This window comes from Plectrocnemia conspersa, unplaced genomic scaffold (assembly GCF_051122295.1).
Source record: "Plectrocnemia conspersa isolate PC_06_02 unplaced genomic scaffold, ASM5112229v1 ptg000010l, whole genome shotgun sequence".
NCBI lineage: Eukaryota > Metazoa > Arthropoda > Insecta > Trichoptera > Polycentropodidae > Plectrocnemia > Plectrocnemia conspersa.
In genome coordinates, this window is record NW_028277174.1 from 12,734,907 (window position 1) to 12,748,617 (window position 13,711).

At 32.1% G+C, this 13,711-nt stretch overlaps 1 protein-coding gene and 1 long non-coding RNA gene across 2 annotated transcripts in view; one reads left to right on the forward strand and one right to left on the reverse strand.

Annotated features, from left to right (window-relative positions):
- The window catches only part of dally (division abnormally delayed protein), a 217,380-nt gene that overhangs the window by 199,734 nt on the left and 3,935 nt on the right, over window positions 1-13,711 (forward strand). The window lies entirely within an intron of this gene.
- On the reverse strand, window positions 1,879-3,241 carry LOC148230663 (uncharacterized). The gene is made up of 2 exons (XR_015810935.1): window positions 2,309-3,241; window positions 1,879-2,268 (listed from the first exon to the last, which is right to left on the reverse strand). It is a non-coding gene; the product is annotated as an uncharacterized LOC148230663 (long non-coding RNA).

Sequence of the window (13,711 nt, forward strand, 5' to 3'; positions counted from 1 at the left end):
TATACATGGGAATTAAAAATAAAAGTAATAGTAATTACAAGATAAGATAAATTAATAAAAAAATACTATTGTATTTATAATAAAACATATGTTAATAATGGTTGGAAACTTTAGGATAAACTAATTTTGCTTTAATTACTATTATTTTATATTTACATTAGGTTCGGTGACGACTACTCCCCCAAAGTTTCTTCAAGTAATTATATTTGTAAATACCAGCATCCGTGAAGGTTATAAATATATAATATTATATTTAAATAGGGTAAGAGCAAACTCTTGAATATACTGCTCTCGTACGATATTACATTTTAGATAATTAAGAATGTTTTCATATTTATAAACCTGTAATGAAAATAGAAATTTACTACTAATTAAACATATTTTCATTTAAAATGTGTAAATAATTAATTTGTATCTATATGTAAGTAAATAAATAATTTATTAATAAATAAATAAGCTACATAGCAAATGTTTTAAGATGTCATAATGAAAAAAATTGTAAAATAAATAAAATTAAATTCAATCTAAGTACAACTGAATATATGCATGTATATATAATAATAATTTTAAGAAAATTAATATAAAATAAAATACCTATTCGTATAAATTTCAAAATATCTCAAATATCTGATATTAAATTATTACTATATATCGTTATTAAAATTATAAATTAATTTAATTTTATGATTTTTTTTTAATTCTTCACAATTTTTAATCTTAATAGCTAATAATAATATTTTTGGCAATACATTTTACTTGAATGCGCATTATATTTAACTCTTAAAAAATATTTATGAATACAAAATGTTTGGAACGCTTGATCTATTGTTTGCTTAGGAAAATAATTTATTTACTTACGTCTAGAAACAAATTAATTATTTACACATGTAGCTTTTGAATGAAAATATGTGTGATTAGTTCCGAATTTATATTTTCCATAACAGATTGTAAATATAAAAACATTCTTAATTATCCAATATTATATGTATGTATAATACTTTCGAACGAGAAAAATATTTTTATAAATTTGCTTTTATTTTTATAAAAACCTTTACCGATGCTAATACTTGCGAATATAAATACTCGAGGGATTATTTGTATAAGTATGTAATTTTATAATGTCTGATTTATTAATTTACAACAATATTATTCTCACACGTCAATAAAACTACGTATTACATAGTTTATATAATAAAACAGAGTGATATAAACTTAATTTTGGATTAATTTATAAAGATATTTAATTTTTGTACTAAATAATTTACTAGTCAATTTATATTATATAATACAATAGTTTATTTAGCTTAAATGCTATAATACGATTCTAAATATACTAAAATGTATGTATTTTGGATTATATTTAATCTAAAATAGTATTCTAATAAATATTACAAAAAAAAAACATTTAAAAATATTTGTACAAATTTAATTTTTAACAAAAAATATGCTCCATAAAATTTCAATCTTTGAGAATTTATACTATATACTAGAATTTTTCAAAAATATACACTGATCCATTCTTGTATTCCAGTACATATTTACATTTTAGGAGCGCTGATGTACGATTCGATGATTCTCGTAGAAAGTTGTATGTCGCTAAGCAGTTCTTAAAGTTACTGAAGGTTACTCTTGCCAATCCAATTATATGAATTCCAGTTTTGGTTCACATAAAGTCTTCGAAAGTCACAATCGCTTCCTCTTCTGATGCTCATTAGAGTCTGGAGTTTTCGCCATCCAGCTCCCTAATACGTTAGCCTTGAATATGAATATATTTAATGTCAGCTGCGAAGAGCTGGTCTGATTCGTATTTTATGATTTTTCATCTTTGTTTGTTTTTCTTATATATTATGTATTCTTTTTTATGTTTGTAACATTTTCACGATGACCTAAATTTGGGGACCCGACAAAGCCGCGCCGGACAATCCCGCGCCGACTAAGCCGCCCCGACATAGCTTCGCAAGACAATCCCGCGCAATACAACCCCGACATTGCCGCGACGATAAAGCCGCGCCGACATTGCCGCGCAAATCAAATTTATAAAATTGAATAAAATGAAAGAAAATGCTTTTTTAGTTCTAATTATTTTGTTTTGTGGACAGCTCTATCACTAGTGATTCGCTTTTTGAACAGTTAGTCATAGATTGGATGATGCTGGACAGTTACAAAATATACCGAAATGAAAATAAATCAATACAATATCATTAACAAAAATGTTAAGTTGTTTGGTTCTACAGTGAAAGTCGGCGCGAGCGGTAGCGAGACACCTCCCTCTTCCTATATATATTTGTAATTATTAATAAATAAAAACCATGTTATAAAATGAATTTTGTTTTGACTTTGCGCGGCTATGTCCTGCGCCGCTTTGTCGGGGTGCCCCTGAATTTATTTCAACTTATATATATTTTTACAAAACTATCAGTTCAATTTGATATAAGTTTGTTGGTTACAACTGCATTTAAAATAAAACATATTTGCTCTATATTTCTATATTGCACATATAGTAAATATATCATAAACATGTTACAACGATTTTTATAATTCAATAGAGGTTTTAAAATTAAAATCCATTTAGTTTTATCACTTATCACATCGTTCGCTTCCGATTCAACACACATAGCATTAAAAATATTGAAATTACACTCATAAAAAAAACTAATAAACAACATAAAATGTATTGTGTGCTTAATTCAAAAAAATCTCCCACATAAAACCTCCGTCGTACGTCTGTATCGAGCCGCGTTTATGCGCCGGGCTCTTTGTATGAATGGGCTTAAAGGTGGAATAATATAAAAGGAGAATAAATGTATGAAATAAAAAAAAAAAACACTAAAAATGGCCGCCCACACCCGACCGTCCGCATAGGCGCCATATCAACAATATTGAGAAAAATGGGTAAGCGCAAAAAGTTGTAGAACCTGTTCCGTCTATAATTTATGTTCGGCATAAGCCGACAATTAACACGTACCGTGTTGGCGACACTGGCTTTCTATTCATTAGGGGACACGTATTTGGTTGCAAAAAGTCGAACAAACACAGAAGGTACATTGTGTTACAATAATCGAATTATGGATGTTATGTATACAGGAGGACGTATTGTAAAACATATAATATTGAGTCGTGTATCTAATTATCTACATGATAATAGATATTTAATTTATAATTATAATTATGATCGATCATCATGGGTTAGGTTTTCATACATTTTTCTAACTCAACGTGATAAAAAAAAAGTAAAATAAAATTAATAATGATAACTGTAATAATATCACAAATTTACAGACTTTGATTTCAGTCTGGTGTCTCAATACTTACTTAGTAGCTGTATATTGTACGCCTGTCACGTCGACTATAGCTTCTCCTAATATCACGGTCTGTTTTATTATAATTTATTCTCCATGATTTTCTGAGACATTTATTTTTTACTATTTTATAGACCACAATGTTGAATTTTTCTATAGATACATAGTGTGTGTTTGTATATCCACAATCATATTTTAATAGGACGCTCTGTATATACAAATGTATGTACAATAAATATATTATACATTGAAAAGCCAACTTCGATTTGTGCCGGTTCGAAAGCCATCCACGAAAGTTGTAATTAATTTTGGCATCATCAGGGATTCCAAGTTTTAATCAAATCATCGCTTTTTGCCTTTCGTCCTAAATTGCAAAAACGCAATGTTGAAACGGAGGATGTATTCTTTTTCTCATTGAAATTCGATATATCGACATACAAAGCGATGTAAAAGTAATTTGTATCAAACAATCCGAATTGGGTATTTTTAATTCATATGAATAGGCTTCTTTCAATTTAAATAAACTGGAAATCGCTGGGCTGTAACAGTTTTAATATATTGATAAAGTGAAAGCTCCGCATATTTGCTGATGAGTTTAAAAATACCTACTCGAATAATCACAGTTACTATTATGATTCGCAATATTAAAATTAATTTATTAGTAGTTTTTATTTGCTTGGTGTTTAAAGCTTCTGCAGAAGAGTATATTAATTTCGATTTTCCATACAGTTATTTGTGGATTAGCTTCAACAATGTATCGCATTTTTTTCTTCATTAACAAAAAATGGAGGTCTTTCTCGTGGTTCATTTGCATGTTTAATGTCACCCGTTCGAAATTTATTAAAGCAGCGCTCAACTATTCTCTGGCTAACAGTACCTCCACCAAAACAAATTTTTTTTGTCCCTCGAGTTTAACTCGTAAATCTTACGTTGAACTAACAAAATACAAAAACAATTAATAACATAATTTACAATTAGCTATTTAAATATGTATCCTAATTTATTATCCAATCAATTACATTAAATATTAAATTAAACAAATTTACAATTGACAGCTACCGTATCATACATGTATAATCAGCAACACGCAGTTTTACGATTTGCAAAGATTTATACGCACGCACCATAAATTATACACAGACTGTGCAAATTTGAACACTTCCCTAACGCGAAATTCATAAATAAATAAACACTAAATTACTATCTCTCCGACTATTTATACGTTTGACCCGTCTCTTGTCCAATTAACGATTAACAATTTTATACGCCTGCGTTAAATTAATATGTAAATATAAAATTTATGCACATGAATAAATAATAATCTCTGGGGGGCGAGTCGTATTGCACGTTGTATACGAGCGCCGCATTATGATAATGCAAAACAGACTGGGTATACTGTTTTTCGTCAATTTTCGGCGCATAATCAAGTGCGAATTTAAATATCGTCCTAATATGGCTTCGCTGCGTTATTATGACAACGTAAACGAATTGATTCAATTTCAGTTAAAAGTTACTGTCCACTTAACTTTGCTTGGGGGCGCCGAGTGGGATCTTGAATAAAAAATGCTGTATTGTATCTTTTCGAGCCTTATTTGAATGATTTTACATTCAGCATTTAAGGCTGGTTAAAATATTTAAATATACCAATACACTGCTCAAGTTTTATAAATATAAAGTATATCTTATGTTATTTTTTTATGCCATTGTTTTTATATTTACATAATTGGGTGAATATCGAGGTTTATTCTTCACCTCACATTTGACTAGTTTCAAGCTTATAAAAAACATAAAATATTATATACGGGAATTCATGTGTGATTGAAAACCATTTTTATCTATTAAGAATCTGTTATTTAAGTAGCTCATTTTTATTTAGTTTAATGCAGATTTTATCTGCAATTTATGAGCAATAAGTCAATTACAAACAATGAATTTTATTATCACATGATTTTTTTAATGAACTTTATTTTCATATAATGCTTTCACTACACTCTCTGTAAGTTGTCATAACCGAAGCTATAACTTGAGTCGGTCGAGATCTACGACTTTGAGTAAGCGCTCACACTGTCGCAGATTTCATATGCCCGCGAACTTCGCGGCGTGCATGACGTTCGGACGGCGGCTGCTGTCACGTACAGCCGTCATATTTGCGCACGATCGAAAAAAGTGCCAAATAATCGCAATTTTTAAATTGTCATATTATTAAAATTACGCTACTGATAATTATAAAAGTTTGTGTACCTCCCGTTCTCGGTGACCTCGGACAACTTCCGAGAGATTTTAGAGCAGGCAGAACAGAACTTACTATATTCTCTTGGCCAACCTCCAGAGAGTGTAGTGCAGGCATAATAGTTTGATTGCATCAATAAACAAGCTGGTAATTATTGTATAAAAATCCTAAAATTAAATTTATATCAGTGAAAACACTTGATGGGATTGTATATATTTATTTGCCGCATAAGATTAAAATTAATATACATAACTAATTGTTCTTACTCTCTGTGTCTTCGTTCAAGCGGATGTTAGTGAGAATCAAAACGTCCTCAGCTCGAAACAAGTCTTGCTCTAATCTAAGTTCAGTGAGTGGAGAATATCAGCTGTTTAAATGAGCAGAGTTGAGACCAGATCAGCTGATATTCGAGGTCGGTCGACGAGAAGACTGTTGACCGACCAGTTGCAGGTCTTCGTATAAGTCCAAACTGAGTCTCCCTGGCTACGAAGTCATCACACCCCTAGGATTCTCAAACTTTAAAGTAGTTTGTACGAAAAATCTGAACCCATATGTTATGTAATAAAGTTAAGTCAATATTATTGCACATTTTCATCTTTTTACTCACGATTTCGGCTCCCTAAAATTTTTTTAGATCCAGAATTTTATATATAACACCTATTTAAAATGATATTCTATTTCCCTATTTAGCGTGAGAATCTCGGTTCAAAATAGTTTTATTTCATTGCACTGTTTCTGCGAGACTGTTTTTATAAATCACACATGAAAAATATTATATTATGATTGTTATCAATCGTTGGCATATACACTTATTTAGGATTAGAGTAACACGTTTAAAAGTAAATTATGTATGTTATAGAAATATTATATCCAATGGGTAATAAATACTGAAAACAGGTCTTTTTACTGCTCTTTAAACCAATATGATAATTAACACTTAATTAATTATTACTACAACTACTTTAACATTATGTAATAAATTAAAATGTCGTCCGCAAACATATGTACTACATATTTTACATTTTTTATATTATTAATTATATATTATTTTGAAGAACAATAATTTATTATTGTTCTATGTATGCTAAAATCATTGCAAAGTGCAGACGATTTACTGTTTCTCTTTAAATAATTCACAATGGCGCATTTAAAAGTAGCCCGATGAGAATTTTTTTTGTTAAAAATAAAATATATGAAACTGTATTTTTACAAAAACCATGCAAGTGTATAATTAAAGTGATCACATTTTTCATTTGTTAACAAATAGTGGCGTACAACGTCTCTACGTTCCATATTTATCTTATACGAGGATAATATGGGACAATTTCCTGAGATTTTTTAATATAGGAATTATTAGATCATTGTAATTATATTTTACGCAATCTAGTCACTTGGTTTCTAGTTCAGACAAATTCTCGTGTGCTTAAATTAGGGAGAACAAATGGAAGTTCTTGAATAAGTGTTGTCGAAAGCGAATCCCGATATAATCCCGAATCACTTGTATACGATTGGTTATCTTGTGAGAGGTTTTGTGATCGCACACTTTCGCTGCAATGGCTAATTTTGTTTTTTAGCGATTTAAGGGTGTAATTGGATTTTTTTTAAATCCGACTCTCTTCTTACTGGAACTTAAGTGTTTAAACATTGTTTTTGCCACTTTAAAAATTATTTTCACACGGTTCATTTAAGGATAAAATTAAACGGAAAAAACGGAAAACACCTAATAAACTTTTTTATGTGTATATTAAATACACAAAAAAAAGTTTTGTTCATTGAAAAAATGTACATTTTTGCTTTAAAATTTATTGCGTGTGTATTTTCTTTTATTTGTAATTTAATCCTTTTCTGTGTAATTTATTCCTTGTATATTTTTTTCATATAACCGCTGATTTTTTATTATGTAAATCTTGTCTGTATTTTTATTTTAAGAATACATATTTTTTATTGTAGCATAGCAATCTACCTTGGCTTACAATATTTATCCATGAGATTAGGAAAATCTGAATCGATAGAAATTGCTAATTCCGATCTCCCAGTTACAATATAAATTGAAAAACGTCGTAGATTTAAGTGGTATTTGAAACCATGACTTTCAACTAAATACATTACTTATAACATCCCATAACTCTCGTTAATGTAATGTAAAAAAATAAATTCACCTATAATAAAGTACATTTCAAACCCTTTCTATTTTAATTTAAAATTACGGGCAACAAACTTAAATGCTACGAAAAAGAGCTTTAAATAAAAGTTTATTCCACGCATTATCCAAAATATTTATAAGGATATTTTTACAATTAAACTACGCCAGTTATTGTATTTACAAAAAAAAAATCGATTGATGCTAGCAATTCTTGTTTATTAATATTTCTCATTAGTGGCTATATATTTTCACAACAAGAAACTTTTAAATAGTACTATTTCATGCATCGCTATTTTCACTTCGTTAGGTGAAAGAAAATTATTGTCCCTTTCATTTCTTAAAATATGTAATTCTCACCAAGCGCTTGCGAAAACTTCGCTTGTTAAAATATCTGTATAGTCTTTCATGAAGTAAAGGTCGAGCGTTCAGCTTTCCTCTACTCTTCTTTATCAAAGTTTGCCGTAGTGATTCGCTAATCAGATCGGAATTTAATTTGGCGCTTATTGTAACCCTTTTGGGAAATTAGTATACAATTATTATCCCTACACAATTTAAATAAATTCTGTAATTACCTTCATCTCGATTAAAGACATCGCACAGCTAAGCTTTTCAGTAATGATTTAGTAATGACAAATGTTCACTCACAGATTTTTTAATCTGATCTAATCATGAGAGCTCTCCTAAGTGATCACATGCTTATTACCCAACACCACCAAAATTTTCTGGTCAAAATTCAACACACTCTATAAGCAATCTGCAAACTCAATCTTGAAACATATGTTTCTTCATTTATTTTACGACCTTACTACCACCTCCGCTTGCGCATCTTAAATTTAAAAATATATACATATATTACGAAACTGTATTGCGGGCGTAAAATATGTATTCATCCCTTATAAATACTTAAGCGTCCTTTCAAAAATTCATAATCGTATTAAGCGGCGATAAAACCTTCCGCGTCGGCGCGAACGGATAAGATTTAACACGTACAACTTTTACTGCGAACGATAAAGTAAATAATAATCACAAAATGTCCATCTCACTGTGTACACGAGGGTATACTTTGTTAGCCACCTCACGTGGCTAATTATTTATTTGACGTTAATTTTTAGCGCAGGATAATTAAAATTTAATAAACAGAGATCGGCTTTTAATGTGCAAATTAAAAGCAGGCATTGATCGTATCGGTTATTTTAATTATGAATAATAAACGTTTTCATGCACATTTCAGAATCAAAGGTTTAATTAGTTAAAAACGAATATTCAAAAATTTAATTAATGTGGCTAATTCCCTAGGGATCTCATTTATATTAATATAAATGTGAAGGATCAGTGGCATTCAATGACCCGCAGTCATTAAAACAAAAATAATAAATTCAAAACTATCACCGCACACTAAATATATGTTTTAGCCGCTGTAGTCGCAATACTTCCTTTTTAAAATTAATACAATATTGAATTGAATTATTTTTTAATTATAAATTTGATGATGTTACACAACTGAAACTCAAGTTCTAACGATAAAAAAAATATGTTCCAAGATATGTATTATACAACCATTCATCTTTCGCATCAACTAACTACAAGGTAAAATAAAATGATCTAAGAATATCTCTTGTAATATGATACATGGAAAGTGTACTTATTTTATTCCGTAGAACATATTTTTTACTAAAAGCATTCGTATATTTGATACGAGTAAAATTGATATAAAATTAACTTGTTCACGTCGAGGATTTTATCTCCTTTAGATTGTAAATACAGGACAAAATCCGACGTGTCGTACACTACATCTGATTGTATACAGCGTGTTGGAAGGTTTTATCGCCGCTTAATGCGATTATGAACTTTTCAATGGACTCTCACGTATTTATATGAGATGAATAAATATTTTGTACCGCAGGGAACACCTCGGTCCCTCTTGTTGTTGTTTTTTTGTGGCGCTATGTCACCTGCGTTATTTATTTAGTACTCCCTCATTTCAGGCTTACGACTGTTGAATATGAATATGGACATTTACATACGTAACGTGTACGTACATATGTAGATACATATGAATGTACATAAGTACGATAATCGCCGTTTTCACTCCGGGCCATTCGTAGAAGAATTCTTCCGGACGGTTTCATTCCCGACTGACGTTTCTTTTTTCTCATGACAGAAAACAATCTGAAAGATGTGTTTGACGCCGTGTTCAATTGTACGAATGGAATCTTGAAGGATTTATTTATTATGCTGGATTGTCTCACGTGGGAACGTAGAATTTTAACGATCTTAATGACGCTAAAGCATTCCACGTTATTACCGCCTATGTGAGTACAAGGACATTTAAATGTATTTTTTAATGAATATTGCCATTAAAATTATATTTTTAAGAATAACGTTTTCGTTAAAAATTAAAAATATAATAATTCTCAGAACTCTAGATTGACGTAATTCCAATTATATTAAACATTATATAAAATAAAGTAAAAAATGTGATTTAAACAAATATTTTATAAATTGTATTTAATAGTAATACTTCGTTATATTAATAAATAGAAAATATTATTACCGATTTTTGGTTTAAGATAATCGATAAATTCTATGTAATAGTAAAACTGTATCAGGCAAAAAATCTATTTTTGAATTCGAAAATCGAAGATCAAACTGAATTCTTGGAGATAAGAGGTCACTGCTTGGATGTACAAAATCGAATAGCTTGGGTTTCTCGGTCAGACCGAGATCTACGACTTCGGGTAAGCGCCCACACAATCGCAGATTTCATATGCCCGCGAATTTCGCACGTGCATGACGTTCGGACGGCGGCTGCTGTCACGTACAGCCGTCATATTTGCGCGCGATCGAAAAAAGTGCCAAATACTCGCAATTTTTAAATTGTCGTATTATTAAAATTTCGCTACATTATAACATGCGTCCCACTGTAGCATGTGGTATTATAACTTGACCAAGTGACTACGATGCAGTGCTCGTCATGCATGCTAACCATAGGCCGCCTACGCGCATACTGAAATTGAAGCGAGTTACTCGTTCTATCTCAGTTTGCAAACCACCATATCATTATCTCCCTCACTCTCGTCACTTAACACGCAAGAGAGCGACAGGGGAAGTATCTCACCGCTCGCGCTCGAAAGAGTAGCTCCGATTTCGGTCCCTTTGACTCGGAAAATATGTCGAAAATGTTCGGAGGCCACTTTACCTCCCGTTCTCGGTAACCTCGGACAACTTCCGAGAGATTTTAGAGCAGGCAGAACCGAACTCGACCGAATTAACCCACTCTGTCCTTGGCCAATCTTGGCCAACTTCCAGAGAGTGTAGTGCAGGCATGATAGTTTTAATAATATTAATAATAATAAAAATATAATCTTGGTCTATTCGACGAAGTTGCGTTATCTTAGGCCGTAAGCGAAGTGAAGTATGTAATCAAACCTTGAGTGAAAGTCTTGATGAAAGTAATTGTAAGAAGTTTTAATGGAAGTCCTGACAGAAGTGATTAAGTATGGCAGGGTTTTAGCTTATATTATATATCATTTAATAATGGAGGTAGTCCAACGTTTTTTTGATCAATTCCAATATCTTTATTTTAAATTTGTCGAACCAACCATTACTTGCTTGAAACACCATGCTAGAATCTTCTTTTAATCTAGTCTTCCAACCTTCATGCAAACTAAGAACCTTACTTTGAATAATTGAAAAACTCAGAGGGACATCGTTTTGACATTGCTCATCAATCCATGATGACAAAGATCTTTCCATTTCGTCCATCAATATGCCGTGTATTTTGGAAACAATCTTTAAAGATATGTTTTTTAGGGTGCGTAACCCTAGGGGTGGTTGACCTCGCGGCCAATGAGACTCCTGGTCGAATCCTATTAGACTGTTTATTATTTTATATTTACAAGTTTGTTAATGGACGAATATGGCGTGACGTTTCTCGTGATGTCGGAGTTCGTGCAGTTGATGATGCTCAGGATGGCTCAAGCTGCATGCGACAGGTGTCAGGAGTGTCAGGTGGAGGCGCGTAGCTGGTTGCTCTCTGGCGTCTCGTGCCTCTCGTCTCTCGTGGATTGTCCTTGGGCTCTCTGCCAAGGTCTTGCGTCCACTGCGGATCAACTCGGATCAACTGCCGTCTCCTCGTCGGAGTCCGGGCTTATATTCTTTTAGGGGATGCACCCTTGCTGGCCAATCACGCTTGTGCGTCGATCTCCTAGCCAATCGCTGGAGTCGCTTCGTAGAATTCGAGAAATCGGATGTTGCATATTTGGAAGCGAGTTTTTGCTTGCTCCGACTTTCGAATTCTACGGAAAGGGTTTGCTGTTGTGATGATTAATTGCATCCGCACCGTTTAGTCACAAAAGGGATTCTCTTAACGACCCGTGTTGTGTGGTCAAAAGAAATCCCTCTTGTGCCATGGATGTTTGTCTCATTGTTAATGGTGAACATTCTTGGTTACGGGCATTAACAATGAGACAATTGCCATTTTTTTGTGCGTTACTATTCATGGTGGTCGACAGTCGCCACAGTTTCCACAATTTTTAACATATTCCTTAATTTTATTATGGTTTTTCAAAATTTAACATGTGCATGGAGACGAGCAATTTTTGCATTATCGAATTTTTTAAAAAAAATTTAATTTTTAAAAATGTGCGAGATAGCGAATTGTGCAAAACTAGAGAGCTACCTGTATTACTATGCACTTATAATAAGAAAGTATTGGTCAAAGTATATTCAAATCGAATTTTGGTCAATAGGAGGGCGCAAAAACAATTATCACTTCTCAGAAGTAAAAAATTCACGGCAAAAGCAATAAAATCGTGTCGGCGCCGTTGCAGTGGGAACGCTCGGTAACGAGCGTTCCCACTGCGACGGCGACGGCACGATTTTATTGCTTTTGCCGTGAATTTTTTACTTTTGAGAAGAGATAGTTGTTTTTTGCGCTCTCCTTTTGGTCAAAATTTGGTTTAGATATGCTTTATTTGACTCTAAGAATATGTCGATTATAAAAAGTCTTAATATAAATGCTAGATAACCGAGCGTTTAAACTGCGACGGCACGATTTTGTTGCTTTTGACGTCGATTCTAAACAGGGACATTATTTGGGGGGCAGGTAGGACATTAGCCCCCCCCACTCTTGAATTTGGCCATAAAAAAGCATTTAGTAAAATACTATGCTTCATAATGAAATCGAAATATTAAAAGAACGACCACTGAATGGCCAACTTTTGCCCCCCCCCCCTTGAAAAAGCCGAAAAGTCGTAATACTATGTAATTTGTATAGTTAAAATATTTAATTTGTATTCTTAAAATATTTAAATTTGAATAAATAATATTCTGGAGAGAAGATTAGATAAATTGTATACTTACTTCACAAATAAATTTAACTCAATTTCATCTCAAAAACATAAATAACTACACCAAGTTTCTAAACACATATCTAGTCCCATAGATAAAAACCTTGTTCAACTTTGTTGAACTTCGATTATAATTAAATTGTACTGTTACCGAGCCGTTAAAAGTTTTACGTACACCGCGCCGGCCGAAAAAGTTTTTCCGCGCCGGTGGAGTTGATTTTTTCATTCCTCGACCCCTCTTCTTAATAAATATACAAACCCTTCTTGATAAGAATCGTAAAAAACACACACAAAAAGGTCGCTTCCTTCTTCCTGCACATATTAAAGTCATAAATAATTAAGTCCAAGCATCCAGTTTTGACTATCTGGAATGCCGGCTTCGGTTAATGAATATGTTTTGTAAATATGGGTATTTGGGGTGCCGGTGTGTGATACGTTTTAACAGGTAGTAAAAACGGGTTTATATTATTAGGATGGCACACATAAATGGCCCTCTGCCTATTTGTGAACGCATCCCATAACAAAGTGATATAATGCCCAAAATATAGGTTTACGCGTGAGTTACGACACCGATTCGATTCGTTCGGTGCTCTTTGGCAACAAGGCGTTTAAGAAGTGTGAGACAGCTTTATGGATTGAACCTTGAATATACATTATGCCATGACATAATTAACGTATTAATCGTATT